The sequence below is a fragment of the Panthera onca genome, chromosome B1 (assembly GCF_046562875.1).
Source record: "Panthera onca isolate mPanOnc1 chromosome B1, mPanOnc1 haplotype 2, whole genome shotgun sequence".
Taxonomy (NCBI): domain Eukaryota; kingdom Metazoa; phylum Chordata; class Mammalia; order Carnivora; family Felidae; genus Panthera; species Panthera onca.
Genome location: NC_138342.1, coordinates 128,989,336 through 129,010,551, shown reverse-complemented (window position 1 = coordinate 129,010,551; position 21,216 = coordinate 128,989,336). Strand labels below are relative to the sequence as shown.

General features: G+C 41.0%; 1 protein-coding gene across 2 annotated transcripts in view; it reads right to left on the bottom strand.

Annotated features, from left to right (window-relative positions):
• Nucleotides 1-10,816, bottom strand: part of FHIP1A (FHF complex subunit HOOK interacting protein 1A) — a 252,724-nt gene extending 241,908 nt beyond the window's left edge. For both annotated transcript variants that reach the window (XM_060654005.3, XM_060654004.3), the window contains exon 1: nucleotides 10,491-10,816. The gene's annotated coding sequence lies outside the window, so the exon portion shown is untranslated. The remainder of the gene's footprint in view (nucleotides 1-10,490) is intronic.
• Between the last annotated feature and the right edge of the window lie 10,400 nt (nucleotides 10,817-21,216).

Sequence of the window (21,216 nt, the reverse complement as noted above, 5' to 3'; positions counted from 1 at the left end):
TAAGATACGCTCATTCTGTGTTCTGCACCACCTAGTGGATTCGCTGAACTCCTTAAAGGCATGTCCTAGAATAACGTTCTTCGGAAAATGTTTGGGGGAAAAAAAAACAAAACTATGCTCCATTAAAACTAATTAGCAGCTCGGCCAACAACTGCAGAGTATTTTTATAGCTGTTATCAATTACTATCTTCTCTTGGGGAAAACATTAAAACCAAAAGGAACTTGCAATGTGAGCAAATGAGGCAAGACCCACCTAAAAGCTCAGAGCCTTTGCTACTATGACCTCCTATTTCAGTGTCTGATCACATATGAATCATTTCTATCCTCAGTCTTACACATTAAGAAAAAAGGTGTTAACATAATTTTACACGGAGGGACACTATTACAGGAAGTATAAATTAGAGAAATTTAATATTTTCATGTCTTTGACTTTCACAAAACTTCACTATAGAAAACATTCACACAAGTGTACTTTAGGGGATATTCTCTAAAATGCTGTTCTTAATATAGAAAAATGGGAAACCACCCAAATTTCCAACAATAGGAAACAGTTTAAATAACCTGTGATGTGCTATTACACAGCCGAAATGCTCTGTATGTAGGGGCATGGAAATACTTTTAAGTTATATATATTAAGCTAAAATAAAAACCAAGTTGAAAGTTGTTTAGTATTACCCATGTACTCGGTAACAACCTCAATATTTTAATATGGAGATAAGTTTGGAGGAAAAACATGTACCTATTTATAGCAGTTTCTCCAGAACATTAGATTACAGTGCACTTCAAATTTAAACATGACATATTTCCATAATATTTGATTGTTGAATAATATGTATTATGTGTATAATCAGAAAGAATAAAGTTTTATTTTAAGTTAGTGATATACTTCAAAGGGAAGTAGGAGAAAAACTTAGGATAAAGAGAAAACATAGATGTTAAAAACTTTTCTAGGGGCGCATGGGTGGCTCAGTCAGTTGAGCGACCAACTCTTGATTTCAACTCAGGTCATGACCCCAGGATTGTGAGATGGAGCCCCACATCAGGTTCTGCAGTAAACATGGAGCCTGCTTGAGATTCTCTCTCTCTCTCTCTCTCTCTCTCTCTCTCCCTTTTGCCCCTCTCCCCCGTTTGTGCGTGCCCTCTCTAAAAAACAAACAATGCCAAAAAAACAAAAAACAAAACAAAACAAAACCACTTTTCTATAATTGCTCTAAAATAACATCTGTCTCTACCTCCCTTTTAGAAAAGTTATATCCTTCTCAGAACTCCAAATTTAAGCCACACACACAGATACTGGAAACACCTCCTTAGCTAACATCTCCTGTTAGTCACAGCTTCTCAGGATAGAAGTTGAGCCCAAATTCCAGTACTTATCAAATTCAACTGAGCAATGCTGTCACTTCCTAAATAGTTGCAGACAAACTGCATTCAGTGTCTCTAATTCTAACTACAAGTTAATACAGAATTCAAAAGAAAAGGTACAGAGTCTGCAGACTCTAAAGATATTTGAAGCTTTTTCATAATGGAAATATGAGGGGTTAAGAGATAACTACTCTTGAATCCACAGTTCCATAACCTATTTAAACATTGCAAAAAAAACTAGATCAAAGTGGAAAAGAGAATTGCCTAGAAAGGTAATTGTGGAGAAACAAACATGGGGAAATGTTCCACTGCCTGGGGAGGGTATGAACTTGTGCTAGGAGAGGTTTGTCTCTACAGTCATGGGACCCTGACAAACATTTAAACTCCCATACCTCAATCTGCTCACCTGCAAAATGAAAAAACTGGCCATAAAGAGTCGCTATAGTCCTTTCAGTTCTAAAATTCTGAAAACAAACCGCTATGCTATTCTCGCCAAAGGATTTTTTTTAATAGTATACCTGTACACATCACAGCATATAAGATACAAAGTTGTAAAGTAACATAGCCAAAAACAGCAGACTCCTGTGTGTCTCTTCTCCACCCCTGAATTCCATTCCCCAGAAGAAGCTCCTTCAACTCTGCAAGATATTTCTTCTGGTAATTAATTCAACATTTGTAAATCACACATTTAAATCAGAATTTCCCAGGTTTTTTTTTTTTTTTTTTTTCAGTTTTAGACATTATAAAAAGTCCTTTTCTCAATCTATTGGGGCATTTATTCACCCACCCCACTTCCCCAGGTATAGCCACACTGTCGAGATGCAAACGATATAAAAATTACATACACATATATGTGTGTACATATTTACATATCATCCTGTTCCCAGTGAGGTCACATTTTGGTTAATAAATAAGCTTTCATTTCACATCCAAACACTTCACAAAATGTAGCAGGCAAAAAATTAAAAGCTTGGCCTCTGTATTAAAAATCCTGGATTCGGTTTGAGTCCATGATGTATAGCAGCTGAGTGTGAAAATGTGCTAAGGAAACCTAACTCAAAACTGGAGATGGGAACCCACGAAGAGAGGTCTCTGAGACGCATACCACTTGTGGTCACAGCTTGCGTAGTCCAGGAAAAAAGAAGAAAGGTTTCCTCTCAGCCCAGCAACAGTAAGCTGCCCTTGCCTACAGCCAATGAGAAGACACCACCACTTAGAACTCTCATTTTCCTCCAATAAACTTTTGTTCAAAACAAATCCCTCTAAACTTCCTCCTTACCTCTATAACGAAACACTCTCCTTTGTTTGCCTATGGTACCCCGTAGTTTGTTTGTCCCAACTGTAATTTTTCCACTCTTCCCAAATAAGCTCAATTTTTGCTGGCTGAACAGTTTACCTTTTTTCTTTTAAAAGGTTGACATTTCTATGGTCAACAAACCTTCAACAAAGCAAGAAAGAAAATCCAATGGAAAAAAGACAGTCTCTTCAACAAACGGTGCTGGGAAAACTGGACAGAAACATGCAGAAGAATAAAACTGGACCACTTTCTTACACCATATACAAAAATAAATTCAAAATGGATGAAAGACCTAAAATGAGACAGGAAACCATCCAAATCCTAGAAGAGAACACAGGCAGCAACCTCTTTGACCTTGGCCAGAGCAACTTCTTACCCGACGTGTTGCCAGAGGCAAGGGACACAAAAGTAAACATGAACTACTGCAACTTTATCAAGATAAAAAGGTTCTGCACAATGAAGGAATAATCAGCAAAACTAAAAGGCCGCCTACAGAATGGGAGAAGATATTTGCAAATGACATATCTGATAAAGAGTTAGTATCCAAAAGCTATAAAGAACTTAGCAAACTCAACACCCAAAAAACAAACAACCCAGTTAAGAAATGGGCAGAAGACAAGAATAGACACTTTTCTGAAGAAGACATCCAGAAGGCTAACAGACACATGAAAAGATGCTCGACATTACTCAGCATTAGGGAAATACAAATCAAAACCACGATGAGATACCACCTCACACCTGTCAGAATGGCTAAAATTAACAACACAAGCAACAACAGGTGTTGGCAAGCCCAAAATCAAACATGAATTGCAAGGTTTTCTTGGACTGGCAGGTTATTGTAGCAACTGGATCCCAAACTTTTCCCCTTATGGCCCCAGATTTATACACTTTGTCAAAAACTACTAAATCTGAATCTAACATCTGGAAGATTCAGATAACATGACTTTTCAAATCCTAAAAGTTAAAAAAAAAAAAAAAAAAAAAACAACTGTCCTTGGACACCCCAATTGTCAACTCCCTTTCTGTATATGAAAAAGAAGGGAATGCCCTTGAAGCACTCTCCCAAAAGCATGGAGATTGCCATTGATCCATTGGATATTACAGCCAACAACTAGATCCTGTAGCCTGTGGATACCCCATGCCTCACACCTATGTCTTTTACTTTCTCTTATAAAGACCACTAAGGAAATAGTCATAGGATCTCCTTTAACCATCTTTGTGCCACATGCAGTTTGAAGTTCTTAACTCTCATCATAGCATCTTTCAGTAGGCTGTCTCACTTAGTAAGTCACTGTAATAACTCATCACTGTAATAAATCACTGTAAAAACCTTAGCCCTGCTACTATTTTTCCCCTCTTACTCTGACGAAACCCCCCATAACTGCTCAATACCAACAGATCACCCTCTGACTCCCTGTGATGACTTATAGAAAACTCTTTGAGTAACACTGACTACTCATGGTTCACTGATGGTTCTTATGTGCAAAATGAAGATGGTAAATATCACGCTGAGTATGCAATATCAACTCCTTTTGAAGGAACTAAAGCAGCACCTTTAACTTTGGCTACTTTGGCCCAACAAACCAAACCATACACACTGGGGCCTGTATCCTAATCAATAGCAAAACTGCCAATGTTTACACAGATAGTAGATAGACCTTTGGAGTAGCTCATGACTTTGAAATGTTATGGCAACAATGTGGCTTCCTTCAAAGACAAAATTAAAAGCAGACAAAATTAAAAGCAGACTTTTTTTCCAGAAATTATTGGATGCTATACTATTATCTGCTGCTTTGGCTATTACTAAAATTCCAGAGCATTCTAAGCTTGACTTTTGGAAGGCTAAAGGAAATCACCTTGCTGACATTTCTGCAAAATAGACTGCCCTCCAAAGTTCCAAAGTCAAACTTCTGTCGTGGTCCAAAGGAACTCATCTTCAGATGATAATGTGGAGAAACTGACTAGAGACATCCAATGGTCAGCACAAGAAAGGAAAAAACAGTATTGGCAATAGGATGGTTGCTGGTATAAGAAGAGAAACCTCTGGTTTGGGTCAAATAAAAAAATAGCCCTACCAGAAATTCTAAAACTCCCACTACTGACAACTGTACATGCATTAAACTATCAGTTGATACATAAAATGAGATGTTTAGGAACCAATACTGGTAGGGAAATATTAACAAGGCTTCAGAAAGTGCCTACTTTACTCGTCCCACCTGCCCAAAATAAAATCCAGGGCAACCCGTGTGCACAGTTCCTGGGCACTTTAAATTGCCTAATGGACCATTCAAGGTTTGGCAAATGGATTTATTCAGCTACTTCCATCTTACGGATATAAATATGTTTTGGTAATAACTTGCATGTTTTCCCACTGGGTCAAGCCTTTCCAGGTAGACAAGCTACTGCCTCTTCAGAAGCTAAAATCCTATTGGAAAAGCATCTATACACAGGGAATCCCTCTTGGGCTTCACAGCTACCAGGGAACCCATTTTTACTGGTCAAATATTATGGCAAGTGTGTGCTGTTTGGCCAGTTCTACAGCATTTTCACTGTAGTTATCATCCTCACTCCTCAGGACTAGTCAAGTGAACCAAAGGCATCATCAAAACCCAACTGGCAAAATTTGTGGAAACTCTCCAAATGCCTTGGTGGTTGGTTGGTTCTTCTAAATCTCAGATCCACCCCCTTTGGAGCTCATAAACTCTCATCCTTTGAGTTATTTACTGGGTTCCCTGTAAATCTAGCTTCCACGTCTTTTTACCTGCACCTAATAAAAGGAGATACAGTTCAATATTGCGAATGTCTAATTACATCTCTTGAAAATAATCATGCTCAAGTAGAGCAATCTTTTCACAGTGTGTTCCCAGGAGATGAAGACCCAAACATCACACCCTGCAACCTTGGCATTTTGTTTATTGGAAAAGATATCTCCAATAAGACTCTCTTCAACCACACTAGAAAAAGGCGTTTACCAAGTGTTACTGACTAATCCCTGTGCAGCCAAAATCCAAGGAGTAGACTCCTAAATCCATGTGTTCCATGTAAAGAAAACTCTAAAACTTGACTGGACTTGTACACCAACTGGTGGCCTCAAATTAAAGATTTCCAGGAACTGAAGCAGACAACAGCTGGAGCAGACAGCTTTCCCCAAGATGATGGCATCAGGCCAATACTCTTTATGCTTTTTCTTATCTGTTTTCTCCTTCTCTATCCTGGAGGGACAACACCCTCCTTCACGTTTCCCAATCCCTCACAAAAGGGGGAAACCTTCCTGATAGTTCAGATTCTGTTGAACAAACCCTGTCATCCAAAACCCCAATCTATCCAGGACAGCCATGACCTTGTAGTCTTCCTCACAGCAACCTTCTCCTTCATCTCCACCACAACCACTAACTATACCTGCACCTCTACGGATATTTGTCACTAAGTCAAATTTCTACAACCACGTTTTCCTGTACCTTGGTTTGATCTCTCCCCTGCCATAACTCTCAATGCAACTAATCATACCAATTCCACCCATACAGTTTCCCATTCCCACTACTACCTTAGGTCTGCTTGCCCTAGCCAAACAACCTCCTCTCTATATGGCCTTTGAGAGCAAAGTCCACAGAACAATATGGTTTCTCCCTACTTGTTCCTCAAACACCACTGACCCTTAGCTTGAAAGGACCAACTGAAAAATCCCAATTAAGAGCCCTATTAATAATCAAACCCTTGGGGCGCCTGGGTGGCGCAGTCGGTTAAGCGTCCGACTTCAGCCAGGTCACGATCTCGCGGTCCGTGAGTTCGAGCCCCGCGTCGGGCTCTGGGCTGATGGCTCGGAGCCTGGAGCCTGTTTCAGATTCTGTGTCTCCCTCTCTCTCTGCCCCTCCCCCGTTCATGCTCTGTCTCTCTCTGCCCCAAAAATAAATTTTAAAAAGTTGAAAAAAAAAAAATAATAATCAAACCCTAGCAGGAATCTTATATGCACCACCTGGTTTTATCTTTGTGGCGAACCGGCCTCTCAGTGGGCCTATGAATGTTTAGACAGCTGGCAGGTTGGAGGCCAATGCTTGCTAGAAAAACTGTCTCTGTGAACATCCACAATAAATCTGAAGCCTTCCTGTGGTCTTCCTCCCTAAACCTTCAACTCTGCATTCACCAGGAACTCCCCAGAGGTATACAGGACTCTGGATGCCTCTATTGTAGGTATTCACACCAATGAACAAATTATTAGAAATCTCTCTCTGGAGTTGGGAAAACTTGCCAATTCCTCTGTTAAGACAATAGCAGTCCAACCACAATTATTTGACTCATTGGTTAAAGTAGTTTTGGACCATCACATCGTCCTTGATTACCCACTTGTTAAATACAGAGGTATTTGTGTGATAGCAAGCAACTAACACACATGAATAAATTCTTCCAAAGAACCAGAAACCCAAATACATAAAATTAGGGAACAAGTACATTGCTACAGCAAATTCCACCTGATGATCCGTGATCCTTTGATCTCTTTGGCTAGTTACCTTCAGGTTTAGGCTCCTGGTTTAGGACTATTACACAAACTGGAGTCATTATTCTGCTCATCTTATTTTATATAATCATTTTCAAACTTTGTACCTGGTGCCTGTCAAACCTTTGAGTAGAAATAACATACCCAATAAGATGATGCTGGCTCAATGCATCAAGATGATCTCCAATGCTTACAACCTAAGATATAGACTTTAGATGGGAAATGCCTGAGAGTTCTCTCTTCCACTCACCCTTGTTACTCAAATGTGGCCTCAACAGTTTCCAATCTGGGCACTTTTCCTTGACATGGGACAGGACCCTAGGAAAGGTTCTTCCTCACATCAAGAAATAAAAATGTTTCTAATAAGAACAGATGACCCAACTCTTGATCAGTGATGCTCTTAAAGAAATATTTTGATCACAATGGGGAAATGTAAAAATGTGTTACGGAAACCAGACTCAAAATTGGAGTTGGGAAGCCAAAAAGGGAGGGCTCTGACACACGTACCACTCGTGGTCACAGCTTGCACAATCCAGAAGAAAAATTTCCTCTCAGCCCAGCAACAGCAAGCTGCCCTCACCTGCAGCCAATGAGAAGCCACTACCGCTTGGAAATCTCATTTTTCTTCCAAAGAACTCGTGTTCAAAAGCCCTCCCAACTTGCTCCTTTTCTCTATAAAAGGATACTCTCCTCCTTTATTCTCCCAACCTGCCTATAGTTCACCATCAATTGCCTGTCCTGAATTGCAGTTCCTCTGTTACCCTGAATAAATTTGGCTGAACTGCTTACCTTTTCCTTTTAAAAGGCTGATAGAAGGGGCGCCTGGGTGGCTCAGTCAGTTAAGCGACCGACTTTGACTCAGGTCATGATCTCACGGTCCGTGAGTTCCAGCCCTGCATCGGGCTCTGTCCTGACAGCTCAGAGCCTGGAGCCTATTTCAGATTCTGTGTCTCCCTCTCTCTGACCCTCCCCCGCTCATGCTCTGTTTCTCTCTGTCTCAAAAATAAATAAACGTTAAAAAAAAAAATTAAAAAAATAAATAAATAAAAAATAAAAGGCTGATAGAAGTATATACCTAGAAGTTCCTTATTTTCTCTGAATCTTAACTGTTTCCCTCCTATATAATCTAAATATAATAGCACCCACTACAAAATGGTTAAATCACAAAGCACAAATATGGTACATGTCAAAGTACTTTGCTAATTATAAAGCTAATCATAAAACATACAGAAATGTTACTTTCTGCTCTTGCCTTTATAAGAGACCAGATCCCTATAAATGAAATCCCTGACATTATTGGTCACTCTTGAGCACTGTTCCTCTACTTAGGCTGAGTTAGAAGTCACTGAAAATAAGAGTGAAATAGATATCAATTGTGTTCCAAGGCCAGAATCTGAGTGTCCAGTTCTTCAAAGGGCTCACGTGTACACAGAATATAAAATAAATACCTAAGCATGGATTTGAGAAGGCAATTTAGTTTTCTATTCACCTGGAGAGGAAGCTTCCTTACCAAAATTTTATTTTAAGTAATATGAGAACAAAATTTCAAAAGTCACCCCTCAGGCAACTCTTGTTTCTTCTAATATGTACCTCTCTATTTTGAAATAATTTGTTTGTACATTTGCTTTTTGACTTGTAGACATTATCTATTGGCTTCCTATTATGATAGAATGAACTTCGTAGAGAAAGTGTTCTGAGCCAAACTTGAGATATTATGATGCAGAACTGTCCAGTGATGCATTACTCTAAACCACCCTTTCATTTCTAGTCTTCAAAGGCCTACGTTAAAAGCAATACAACCTAGAGTGTCTCTGTTTAGAGACAATAAGGAAGCTAGCTGGGCAGCTGGGCCTAAAGTATTAGACCACTCTAAACCTCTCTCTGAATCTAGTTCAGGGATGCTCAGTTTCTTTTGCCCTTTTCACCCACCCCACACGGTTTAGTCCTGTTCCTAAAGCTATAGGACAAATGAAAAAGGAGACCCCAAACAGTTTCAGGACAAGCGTGGGCATAATTCTTATGAGTTCTATGGAAAGGGATTAACTGGAGCTAAAAGAAACCAGCTTTTAATTATCTGAAAAGTTATCTAAAGCCGACAAGATGCAGCATTAAAATTTATGGACTGAATCTCCTGCATTACATCTGTCCAAAGGAGACCACTAATGTTCTCCAAATGCAGACTTCGGCTGGGGTACGCTAGGTTTGAGGCAGGGACAACATCGGGTCCAGTGCCACGTTTACAAGCAAACTTGAGGTCAGGCAGGTGACCCTGTCAAACAGGCATGGTACATTAAGGAAAGGAAATCTTTTCTCTCATTAATCAACAGGATAAAGGTGATTAAGCAGGAATTATTTTTCAATGACCTACATAATTTCATCAGGCTGCTATGGCTATTAGCAGACAGCAGATGACTTCCTAACAAGATGAATTTGATAGCACAGCCCTTCCCGAGAAGGCTGGGTGTGGGCCCAATCGGTTGACACTGCCTACTACTACTCCTCAGCTTGGGGATCATTCCTCCAATGGGGATATCTCCCCGTCACTGGATGGCTGAGGCTGCAGCACTTGCTGAATGGTGGAAGCCGGGTCTGTTAAGGGATGGATCCAGGTAGGTGAGACAGAGGTCACGTGATTCCCAAAGTTCCAAACAAACAAGACTACAGCTGCTACCAACACCTCACCCTGGCCAGGCTTGAAATAGAACAGCAGCTAGTTCATTCCCTAGCAGAAACGGGGTTAACAAGGAAGCATTGTTGGAGTCGGGGCGGGAGACAGACGGACAGGCATGCAGGCACGACATCAATAACAACCACCATGATTTGAACGCAGTTTCATTAGAGACCTTACGAAACTGAGCAAGAGCCACCCAACAAGTCCGCCCTTCCACCAGGAGAGTGCTACAAACCTCAGAGGGACGCCACCTCGGTCTCCCGCGAAAGCGAGGTGGCTTGGGGAGAAAAACTGAGCCCCAGATCTCTTCGCCTCTCCTCCTCCCGTAGGACCCCCGCTCTCTGGCCCCAGGGACCAAGGAAAGAGGTGGAGAGCCCTGATGACATCTTTCTCCGTCAAAATAAGCCGGCTCTCTCTCTCTCCCGGGGTCAGTCACCGAGTAACGCCGGGTCCCGCGGCTCTCGCAGCCACCTCGTCCCCGCAGTGCTGCGGCCCGATGCAGCGATCTAGTTTGGGGTATTCCCAGTGCAACCCCCATCCCAATACCTGCTCCTCCAGCCCAGTCGGCAGAATGCAGAGAAAGGACGCGTCTGCTCTCCCCACTCTCTTAACCCCCTAAAATAAAAGAAGTCCTCAAGCGGCAAAGCTCCAAGCAGGGTGCCACGTACCTGCCCGCGGACTCGGCTCCTCCTTCCACACAGTGCGGGACGCTCCGGACAAGTGTCCCCAAACTGTCGGGAAAGTTTGTGCCGCCGTCCAGGGTACACCGGACCCCGAGCCGCCACCCGCGCCGGACTCCAGGAGGGGCGGAGAGCCGGCTCCTCCCCGCCCGGCTCCAACTCAACAGCCCGGCCCTAGGAAGAAAGTAGGAGAAGGGAGAAGGTTTGAGCGCAACTTTCCGACCATGCGTCAGCGGGCGGCTGAGCCGCGCGGATCCGGGGCTCTGCACCACTCCCCCCTCCCAACTCTGTGCTCCTGGGAGCGCGAGCGAGGCGGGGCGAGCCGGGGCAAGGCGGGGCCCAACCTGCCCGGCAGCCCTGGGGAGCACGGAGCCCGGCCCCGCCCCGGCCGCCGCCAGCCCCGCCCCCACCCCTGCCCTTGGGACGCTCGGCCGCCAGGTGCGCCAGGGCTTGGGCTCCGCGGCGCGGCAGCCTTGCGCGGGTTTCCAGGGTGAAGGGGGAGGAGCCTCGGAGGGAAACTTTCCACCGAAACTTAACCCGGGCGACGTGGAGTACACCCCACCCCGCCTTTAGGGGCTCGTCTTTTGTCAGCACTGCATCCCTTCACACACAACCGCTCTCACACCTCCCCACCAACGAAAAAATAAATCAATATTTATGAACCGGCCACAAGGCTGGTTTCTTGGGTCCTGCGGGGTGGAGGAAGTCAGACAACTCCGCATGTCACGGACGTTTTAGATTTCTTGCTCCCCAAAGGTTTGACGGCAGCCAGCGGTGCCCTCTCCCCACTCCAATTTCTTTCACTGAAGCCTTTCTTTCTATCCCTGAGGTTTGAACTTTAAAACACTAACAAGGTCCCAAGAGAGCTGAGTCGATGACAGAAGCGTTCTCCTGTTATTTTACTGGCATATTCTACTGAAGTGAGCAGGGGGAGTTTTACTCTTGGCGGACTTAAGGAGTCAGGGTTTTGGGGAACGGAGGGCAGTGAGCAGGTGTTGCTTTTTGTTTTTAAGGTGAGTCAGCATTGTTGCAATTGTTCGCGAGTATATGTGTGCGTGGCACATGTTCCCTAGCAATCCTCCCCCAACCCCCAGATGAGGGCTTTTTAATGTGGACAGTTCTACAGCAAAAAGGAACCATCCCCATCTCAGGACTCCCCAGAAAATGGCACAGCAGGTTCAGGATCCATTACCCCAGCACCCGGGGAGAGGAGTTGGTGGTGGTCTTTGGCCCGGCGCGGGTCTCCTTTCCAGAGCCCAGACCTCCACGGTGTAGGGCCTAGCCTCTCCTTTGCCCTTAGACACTTGGGGCTGTGCCCATTGCCAAAGTAGGCGGCGCTGACTTCCCTCCCCTATTCCTGCATCTCCCACGCCCCCTGGGTGCTTGGGCAGCAGAGTCAATGCTCTGCTTTCTGGACTTTAAAGCCAGGAGGAGGAATCAAATTCTTAGGTAGAGGCCTTCTTGGCATTTTCAGAGCCCTGTGGTTGGCATGGCTGAAACTTGAGGTAAGCCAAAACCTGAGCAGGTCGGGCCACACCACAACTTACAAAGGTGGATGTGGAGGATTTTCCACCTCAGCAGCGTCCTGCTGGCACCTCACCAAATTCTCCTTTGGAGGAGTATCCTCCTCCCTCCATTCTCAGTGAATGGCGTCCGGGGAAAACCAAAATCAGGTATATCTAGTTTCAAGTTCTCTCTTGCAACCATGGTAATGGGATGATAGGAACTACACACTTCCTTCTAAGGCTGTCTACGACCACTGCTGTGGCTCATGGAAAGCAGCACCAACACAGGTCGCACTTGCTGGGAGTCCTTTCAGGATTCACTAGCCTTTCACCTGTAACAAGTGTAGACAAGGGTCTCAAGTAAAATCTGGGGAAGGACAAGGGAGAAAAAAGGGGAAAGTTCTACCCAGCAGGTCACCTTGGCCTGCTCTAATAATTGGAATGTGGGGAAATCATTAGTGCTTTTTGCATGCTAGGCATTCTTCTAGGTGTTGGAGACAAAGGGGATAACAAAAAAACTTAAAAATTCTAGCCCTAATGGAGCTTACCTTCCAAATGGGAGAGAGACAGATGATAAATGTGTGGACTGCCATATGATTAGAAATGCTACGGAGAAAAATTAAGCAGGGAGGGGACATGAGTAGGAACAGGTTTTTTTTTTCTTTTCAAAATTTTGTTTAAATTCTAGTTAACATATAGGGTAATACCGGTTGCAGGAGTTGAATTTAATGATTCATCACTTACATATAACACCCAGTGCTCAACACAAGTGCCTTCCTTAATATCACCCATTCAGCCCATCCCCCCCTGCCGACTTCCCCTCAGCACCCTCGGTTTATTCTCTATAGTTAAGAGTCTCTTATGGTTCTCCTCCCTCTTTTTTTCCCCTTCACCTATATTCATCTGTCTTGTTTCATATGGTATTTGTCTTTCTCGAACTAATTTATTTCAGTTAGCATAATACACTCTAGCTCCAACCACATTGTTGCAAATGGCAAGGTTTCATTCTTTTTTGATGGCTGAGTAATATTTGTGTGTGTGTGTGTGTGTGTGTGTGTGTGTACACATGTATACACATCTTTATCCATTCATCAGTTGGACATTTGGGCTTTTTCCATAATTTGGCTATTGTTGATAATGCTATGAACATCAGGATGTATGTGCCCCCTTCGAATCTATATTTTTATATCCTTTGGGTAATGCTTGGTAGTGATTGCTGGATCATAGGGTCTATTTTTAACTCTTTGAGGGACCTCCATACTGTTTGCCAGTGTGGCTGCACCAGTTTGCATTCCCACCAACAGTGCAAGACGGTTCCTCTTCTCATCCTCGCCAAAACCTGTTTCTTGTGCTATTAATTTTAGCCATTCTGACAGGTGTGAGGTGGTATCTCATCATGGTTTTGATTTGTATTTCCCTTATTATGAGTGATGGTGAGCATCTTTTCACGTGTCCATTGGCCATGGTGCTCTTTTAAATAAGAACATCTAGCAACATCTCTGTAGGAAGTAATATTTGAGCAAAGGCCTAAAGGAGCAAGATATCTGGACAGACAACTTTCAAGGCAGAAAGCACGGCAAGTACAAAAGCCCTGAGGCAGAATTATGCCTGAGTGCACTAGGAAGAGCCAAGAGGCCAGAATGGCAGATCGAAGAAGGTAAAGACAGGGAAGAGGTTGGGGTGAGACAGTTCAGGTGAGGCTTTTACTCTGAGTTGGGAGCCATTGGAGAGTTTAGGTGGAAAAGTGACATCTTCTGTCACATTTTAATAGGATAACTTTGCTAGATTGAGTATAGACAGTAGTGGGTAGCAGAAACCAATTAAAAGGCTACTGAAATAATCTAAGAGCAAGAGGGTAGTGACTTGGACCAGGGAGATATGGGTGGAGGTGATGAACTGACAGGAATCCCTCACAGGTTGAATGTGAAGTATGACAGAAAGAAAGCAAAGAAGACTGAGGTGTTTGTCCTGAGCAGCTGAAAGGATGCAACTGCCAGGGCAAAGAAGACGACTTCAAAAGGAGCAGGTTGGGATAAAAATCAAAAAGGCCAAAGGGATGACAGGAAAAAAAAGGACACATAATTTGAACAATCTTCAATTTCCTCAGTTTATAAAATGAAAAAAATACCTACTTCATTAGGGTTGTTTTAAGGATAACATGAATTAATCCAGTGAAGTGGCTAGCACAGTACCTAATAAATGGCAAGCAGTTAAGTTTCCTGTGTACAATATGAATTTCATACATATCCACTCTGCCCTCTGGGGATGAAACAGAGTCATTGTTTCAGAGGAAATAAGTCTTACTAAAAGGAGAGGGAAAAGAAAACAAAGAAAGAACATGAAATAAAAATACAAAAACAATGGAATATTACTCAGCCATAAAAAAGAATGAAATCTTGCCCTTTAGGACAAGGATGAACCTTGAGAGTGTTGTGCTATGTGAGATAAGTCAAACAGAGAAAGACAAATACTATATGATTTCACTTATATGTGGAATTTTAAAAATAAAATCAGACTCATAGATGCAGAGAACTGACTACTGATTGCCAGAGTGGGGGACAAAGTGGGTGAAAGGGATCAAGAAATACAAACATCCAGTTATAAAATAAATAAGTCATGGGAGAGTATTGAACAGCAGGGGAAATACAGTCAATATTATTGTATTAACTTTTTACGGTGACAACTGGTAACTAGACCTATTAGGATGATCATGTATATAAACATAAAATTGCTATGTTGTATACCTGAAATAGGATATTGTATTTCAATTATACTAAAATTTAGAAAGATGGAAAGTCATAGTCAATGCAGGAAAAAAACAGAAGAAATGAAGTCCAAGGAAAGTGTCTAATAAAATCCATGTTATAGTAGTTTCTCTGGAGTTCTAGTCCCTCAAGGAGACAAACTAAAGTATCAGAGTTTGATAGTTTGGGAAAGGAATTTGAAACATGAAAAGTTTGTAATAAAGCAAAAAAAAATAAAATATATATAATAAGCAAAGAATTTTGGGTACTACTCCTTATAAAAAATTATTTCAAATAAGATGTAAGAATAGAAAAATATTCAAAAGAGAATTCTAAAAAGTAAAATTAAAAAAAACACAAATGACCACTGTATTTTAACAGTCCAGTCATATCAATTAAAGCTAGGATGAGAAACAATTATTTTTTATTTATAAATTTGGCAAGACTAGAAAAATTATAAAAAGTAATATTGTTGCATGTTAGATAATTTCATATCATGCTAAAGGAAGCTATAGTAATTTTTAGAAGTGTATCTAAATATTGAAAATGTTTATACTTTTCAAACTAGAAATTTTACTTCCAGGAATTTATTCTAATATTCAAATATTTGCTAAAACTTTACATATAATGTGGCACCTGGGTGACTCAGTCAGTTAAGCATCTGACTTCTGCCCAGGTCATGATCTCACAATTCATGAGTTCAAGCCCTGCATTGGGCTCTGTGCTGACTGACAGTTCAAAGCCTGGAACCTGCTTCAGATTCTGTCGCTCTCTGCCCCCCCCCCCCCAAATAAACATTAAAAAAAAAACCTGTACATATAACAATGTCCATCACCGGGTCATTTAAGTATAGTGAAAAGAAATATCCTAAGTATCCAACAAGACAGAATTATGGTAAGCACTAGGTTATGGTAAAGCCATTTATGTTATTATAGGCAGATTTTTTTAAATATGGATGAATATCTATTAAATGAAAACATGTTCACAATATATTATAGTAACAGAATAAGCCATGGGGCACCTGGGTGGCTCAGTCAATTGAGCATCCAACTCTTGATTTCGGCACCACATTGAGTGTGGAGCCTGCTTGGGACTGTCTCTCTCCCTCTCTCTGTGCCTCTCTCTCTCAAAATAAATAAACATTAAAATAAAATAAGCCTACCACAAAACAGAATGTAAAATAGTATTTTCCTGGGGTGCCTTGGTGGCTCCGTCAGTTGAGCGACGCACTTTGGTTCAGGTCATAATCTCGTGGTTCGTGAGTTCGAGCCCTACATCAGGCTCTGTGCTGACAACTAGGAGCCTGGAGTCTGCTTTGGATTCTGTGTCTCCCTGTCTCTCTGCCCATCTCCTGCTTAAGCTCTTTCTCTCTCAAAAATAAACATTAAAAAAATTTTTTAAGGAGGATTCTCCTTAAAAATTGTCATCCCTATATTAGGATGACTATTTTCTTTGTTCCTTTCTCTATTTCCACGTTTTCTGCCATAAGCAAGTGTCATGCTCTCTTGGGAGTGGAGCTGCTGAATATATAATGAGATTTAGTGAATATTGCCAAAAGTTTTCCAACATGGTTATACTAATTTATACTCCCACTGGCACTATATAAAAGAGTTCTAGTTTGAAACAATGCATTTTTAACATAATGTATCCAATAAACAGCCATTGATTTGAACTCTACTACTTTAGAAGTTAAAATGATTTCATGGAAGATAGAAGTACATTGTTGTGAATGCACAGATTAGTAATATAATGCCAACCCTTTCTAAGTTGTATTTTTCATTATCTCATTTATCCTTACCCTTTTTAGCTGTGTTATATACATTAGTCAAAGTATTCAGATTAGATTTCTTTAATGCAGCAGCTGCACAGGACTCCCTTTTCTTACCTCCTTTATCCCTGCTTTAAAATGTAATTGTATTTCAAATTGCCTTACACATTTCCCTCAAAATATTTAAAACATCAAAATCCATGATTATGTGAAAAAAAGAGAGCAGTATCTCATTAGTACTTGCAAACACTCTTCTTTCACAGAGCTCATGGGACTATAGTCTCTATCTTAACATCTCTGTGAGAAAGCGAACAAAGGCTATCAGCTCTGTTTAACAAAAACAGAAGTTCAGGTACAGCAAAGGGAAGAGGGCAGTTTGAGATGAGGATGTCAAAAAGATCCCTTCATTGACCCAGATACCTTGGAATCTAATCTAAAAAGACACAAAGACATTATCATTTATAGTCAGATTAAATCTAAATATAAATTGTCTCCTAAAGTTGCTTCTCTTAAGAAGAGCTTAGAAATGAACAATGTGTATCTTGTTAGAATATTAATCATTCTGTCAAGAAATTCTAACAAATACATTAATAATAAAATAAAATTGCTTTTCAATGGTCTCATCTCCTGTGGAGATTATCAAGTGGTCAAGGTCTACCTACTCCACTGATGAAATATGTCTTATTTATTATAAAAACTCTTTTCAAATCCACCTGTCTTCTCCTTTAAAGAAAGTCAGGGTAGGGGCGCCTGGGTAGTACAGTTGGTTAAGGGTCTGACTCTTGACCTCAGTTCAGGTCATGATCTCACAGTTCGTGAGTTCAAACCCCACATCGGGGTCTGTGCTGATGGTGCAGAGACTGCTTGGGGTTCTGTCTCTCCTTCTCTCTGTCCCCTCTCCCTCTTAATCTCTCCCTGCCTTCTCTCAAAATAGACTTTAAAAAAATGAAAATAAAATGAATCACTGTAGCATGTTAACAGCCTAAGCTCTGGAGCAGATGCAGCCGACAGGAGTGTGTTCAAATCCCAGCTCTACTGCTTTCCAGCTGTGTGACCTGGATCAAGTAACTAAGTAACTTCATTTCTTCTTGTGCCTCAGTTTTTGCTCTAATAAGAGGTCATCGTAGTAACTATATCACTAGTTTGTGATGAGGATTATGTAGCTCCCTGAGCACAGTGTAGAGCACATGATAAGCACTCAGTAGATTTAGTTTTCAAGGCAATTTTTAGGAATTTGTAATGAGGAAGTAATTCTAAAAGTGGATATTTAAGTACAAGTATTATCATACCAGCATGAATTTATAATATCAAAATTTTGGAAGTAATTTAATTATCAAATAGGAATGAACTAAAGTAAATTATGTTCTATCCAAACATAGTCAGTCTACCACATAGTATGATCTCCATTTTATTTAAAAAAAAAAAAAGCTATAAAATAAAACCCCTGTGTACATTCAGAACTACAACGTATGGTTGTGCAAGTTGTTCACTGCACAGGATGCCTGCCCTTGGAGCGAGTAAGATCTGAAATCTAGCTGTGCTCCGCTTATCAAGCTGTACACCCTGGTTCAAGATTGCATTCACCTAGAGAACAGGATGCCTTTTTCTGAATTGCCCAAAGGGTTAGTATGGGCTAGCATCACCTATGTGTGAATCTGGACAAAAACAAAAAAGATTGAAAAAACGCAAACCGAAGTATTAACTCTGATTATCTTGAAGAACCAGGATTCTAAGAGATATTTGCTTCATTCTAATTTTTTATATTTTCCCAGCTTTCTACAATGAATATGTTACTTTATGGTAAGAGAATAAATTTTACTTTTTAAAAAAGGTTGTGTCAAAAATGCAAATCAAAACTACAAGATAAAGCCTCACACATATTAGAATGGCCACTATCAAAAAAAAAAAAAAAAACCCACAGAAAATAAATGCTGGGGAATATGTGGAGAAAAGGGAACCCTTGTGCACTATTGGTAGGAATGTAAATTGGTGCAGCCACTATGGAACAGACTAGGACAGTTCTTCAAAAAGTTAAAAATATACTTACCACATGACCCAGCAATCCCCCCTCTCACATAAAACCAACAGAATTGAAAGCAGGATCTTGGAGAAATAGTTGCACACCCATGTTCATAGCAACATTATTCACAATAGCCAAGAGGAAAAGGTGGGAAACTCTGGCATTGTCCTTGACTATCCAGCTCATCCAAAGTCATGCCCACTTCCTGGAGACAGTGACTGGTCTATGCAAGAAACAAAGTTTGGGTCCAGTCTTTGCAAATCAGAAAGGCAGTCCCAGCTCTGGAATTCTCCATAGGATCAGGCTGAGACTACCACAGTTCAACTGCTCACTCAGCAGGATCCTGCTCCCTTTACTCCCCTACAGGTGTTGAGCCTGAGATCAGAGTCCAATAATCTCCCTAAATGCAAATCTCTATTTTAGGGTCTGTTTCCTGGAGGACCCAACCAGGAACAATTGTTAAAGAAATCTTTTCCTTTCCTGATAGTCTCCTATATTTTCTTCTTCACTTTTATACTTGATCTTTTATAATTCATTTGGAGTTTACTTTTAGATAAAATCAGGATCTGATTATATTTTTCTTCTTACAGTGAGCTAATTTTCTCAGTACCATTTACTAAATAATCCAATATTTCTTTGATTTTATTTCTCTATGGCAAATTGCCTATATACACAGGTGTGTTTCTTGACTTTCTACCCTGACCTCTTGGCTTAAAGATTTGATCCTGGAACACTGTTTCGAAAGCTCTGGCTTATTTTTCAAAATTGTCTTTAGATATTCACCAAATACATTTTAGAATCACTTTATTGACATGCCTCCAAAAATCCTTCTGGGATTCTTTTTAATTACACTGAATTTATATTTTTGAGTATATTTTGAGTAATTTAATCTTCAAAATGTTAACCCATCCCATCTCTTAGCAGGATATTTTGCTTCATTTATTCAAGTATTTTTAAAATATCCCTTAATAGGGGTGCCTGGGTGGCTCAGTCAGTTAAGCGTCCGACTTCAGCTCAGGTCACGATCTCACGGTCCGTGAGTTTGAGCCCCGCGTCGGGCTCTGGGGCTGATGGCTCAGGACTTGGAGCCTGCTTTGGATTCTGTGTCTCCCTCTCTCTCTCTGCCCCTCCCCCGTTCATGCTCTGTCTCTCTCTGTCTCAAAAATAAATAAACGTTACCAAAAAAAATTTTTTTAAATAAAATATCCCTTAATAAAGTTATATAATTTTTTCCACAATTATTGTCTGTACTCCTTAATAGCTCAATTTCTGTATATCATATGGTTTTGTTGCAATTAAAACGTTTTCTATTACTATTTCTAGTAATTTCATTGCTGGTATGAAGGTATGAAATTTATTTCTATATATTGATCACACATCTGGCTCTCTTGCTGGACTCTCTTTGGTTCTCAAGTTTGGTTGAATCTGAAGAGGATTTATATAAATTACCAACATCTGAAAGTGACATGTTGTAATGCATTCACCAATTCTTTCCAGTCACCTAGCATTAGAAGAGGTTTCTCTCCTTTTAAGTCTCCAACTCCCGTAAGAAAGAGCGGAAACTTGCTTTTTCTAGACTCTTGTACAGATAGAACATAGATTTTGAAAGGGACACTAATGAGCTAAAGGAGAAACCACCACAACGCATCATTCTGCAAGATATAGAAAACAGAGACCGGCTTGGGGGAGAGATTCTCTCACTAGTACCCAGTGCTCACAGAGGTAGCATTGGCAATGCTCACTGCAGTGTCCACACAGAGTGGGAACAGCGCTGTCTCCCCTACAGCAGACCTGCAGGGTGATTGGTGTACATGCAGTTCCCAGTTATATGGCTTCTAAATCTGTATCTGTTGCCAATGTTACAGACTCAGTAAGCTGCCTAGTATTGTTTAATAAGTTATTTAATAAGCTCGATGTGGTTTTTATAGATTTTAGCAGAACTAACAGTTATATTTCACATTTATTGTTATCTTTTTGCAATGGCCAAGACATCAACTCTAACTTGAAAGGCAGTCGTCACGGTAGAGATCATGATGTTGTTCTCAAACCTAAACAGAATACAAAGCAGTTGCTATTAATTGTCTACCCGATTTCAAGCCTTCAAGTTTTTTCCTTTCTACCAATTTTGTTTACAGAGGCAGAACTGCAGCTGCCCTTGCAACTAAAAGGTGGTCGTGTATCACAGTCAAGCCAATGGAATGTGATACAAGGTCCCTGTGTGAGCTTTCAGAAAGCCTGGCAGGCTAGGTTCCACAACTCTTTGCCCTCTCTCTACCTGCTTCCTCCTGCCTGGATCATGATTACCTAGAAAAGCAAAAGCCACCTTGAGAGGATGAGGGGGGAAAAGCTGGATATGTGAGATGATGATCACGAAGTAAGAAAGCTAGAAGAGGCCTAGAACACTGAAACTTTGTCAAAACATAACACCAGAGCTATACTGTCCACCTCTGGACTTCCTGCTATGAGGAAAAAACCAATCCCTTGTGCATTTACCACTATTTTGGTTTCTTTTACATACAGGAAACACACTCCTAAGTAATACAGCACCTAAAATTTTTCTAAGTATGATGTTTATTATGAATTTTTGGTTGATGTCCAGCATTAGGTCAAAATTTTTTCCTTAGATTCTAGATTATAGATATCTAATTTCTGGCATCTCCAGAATTGTTGTGCAGGA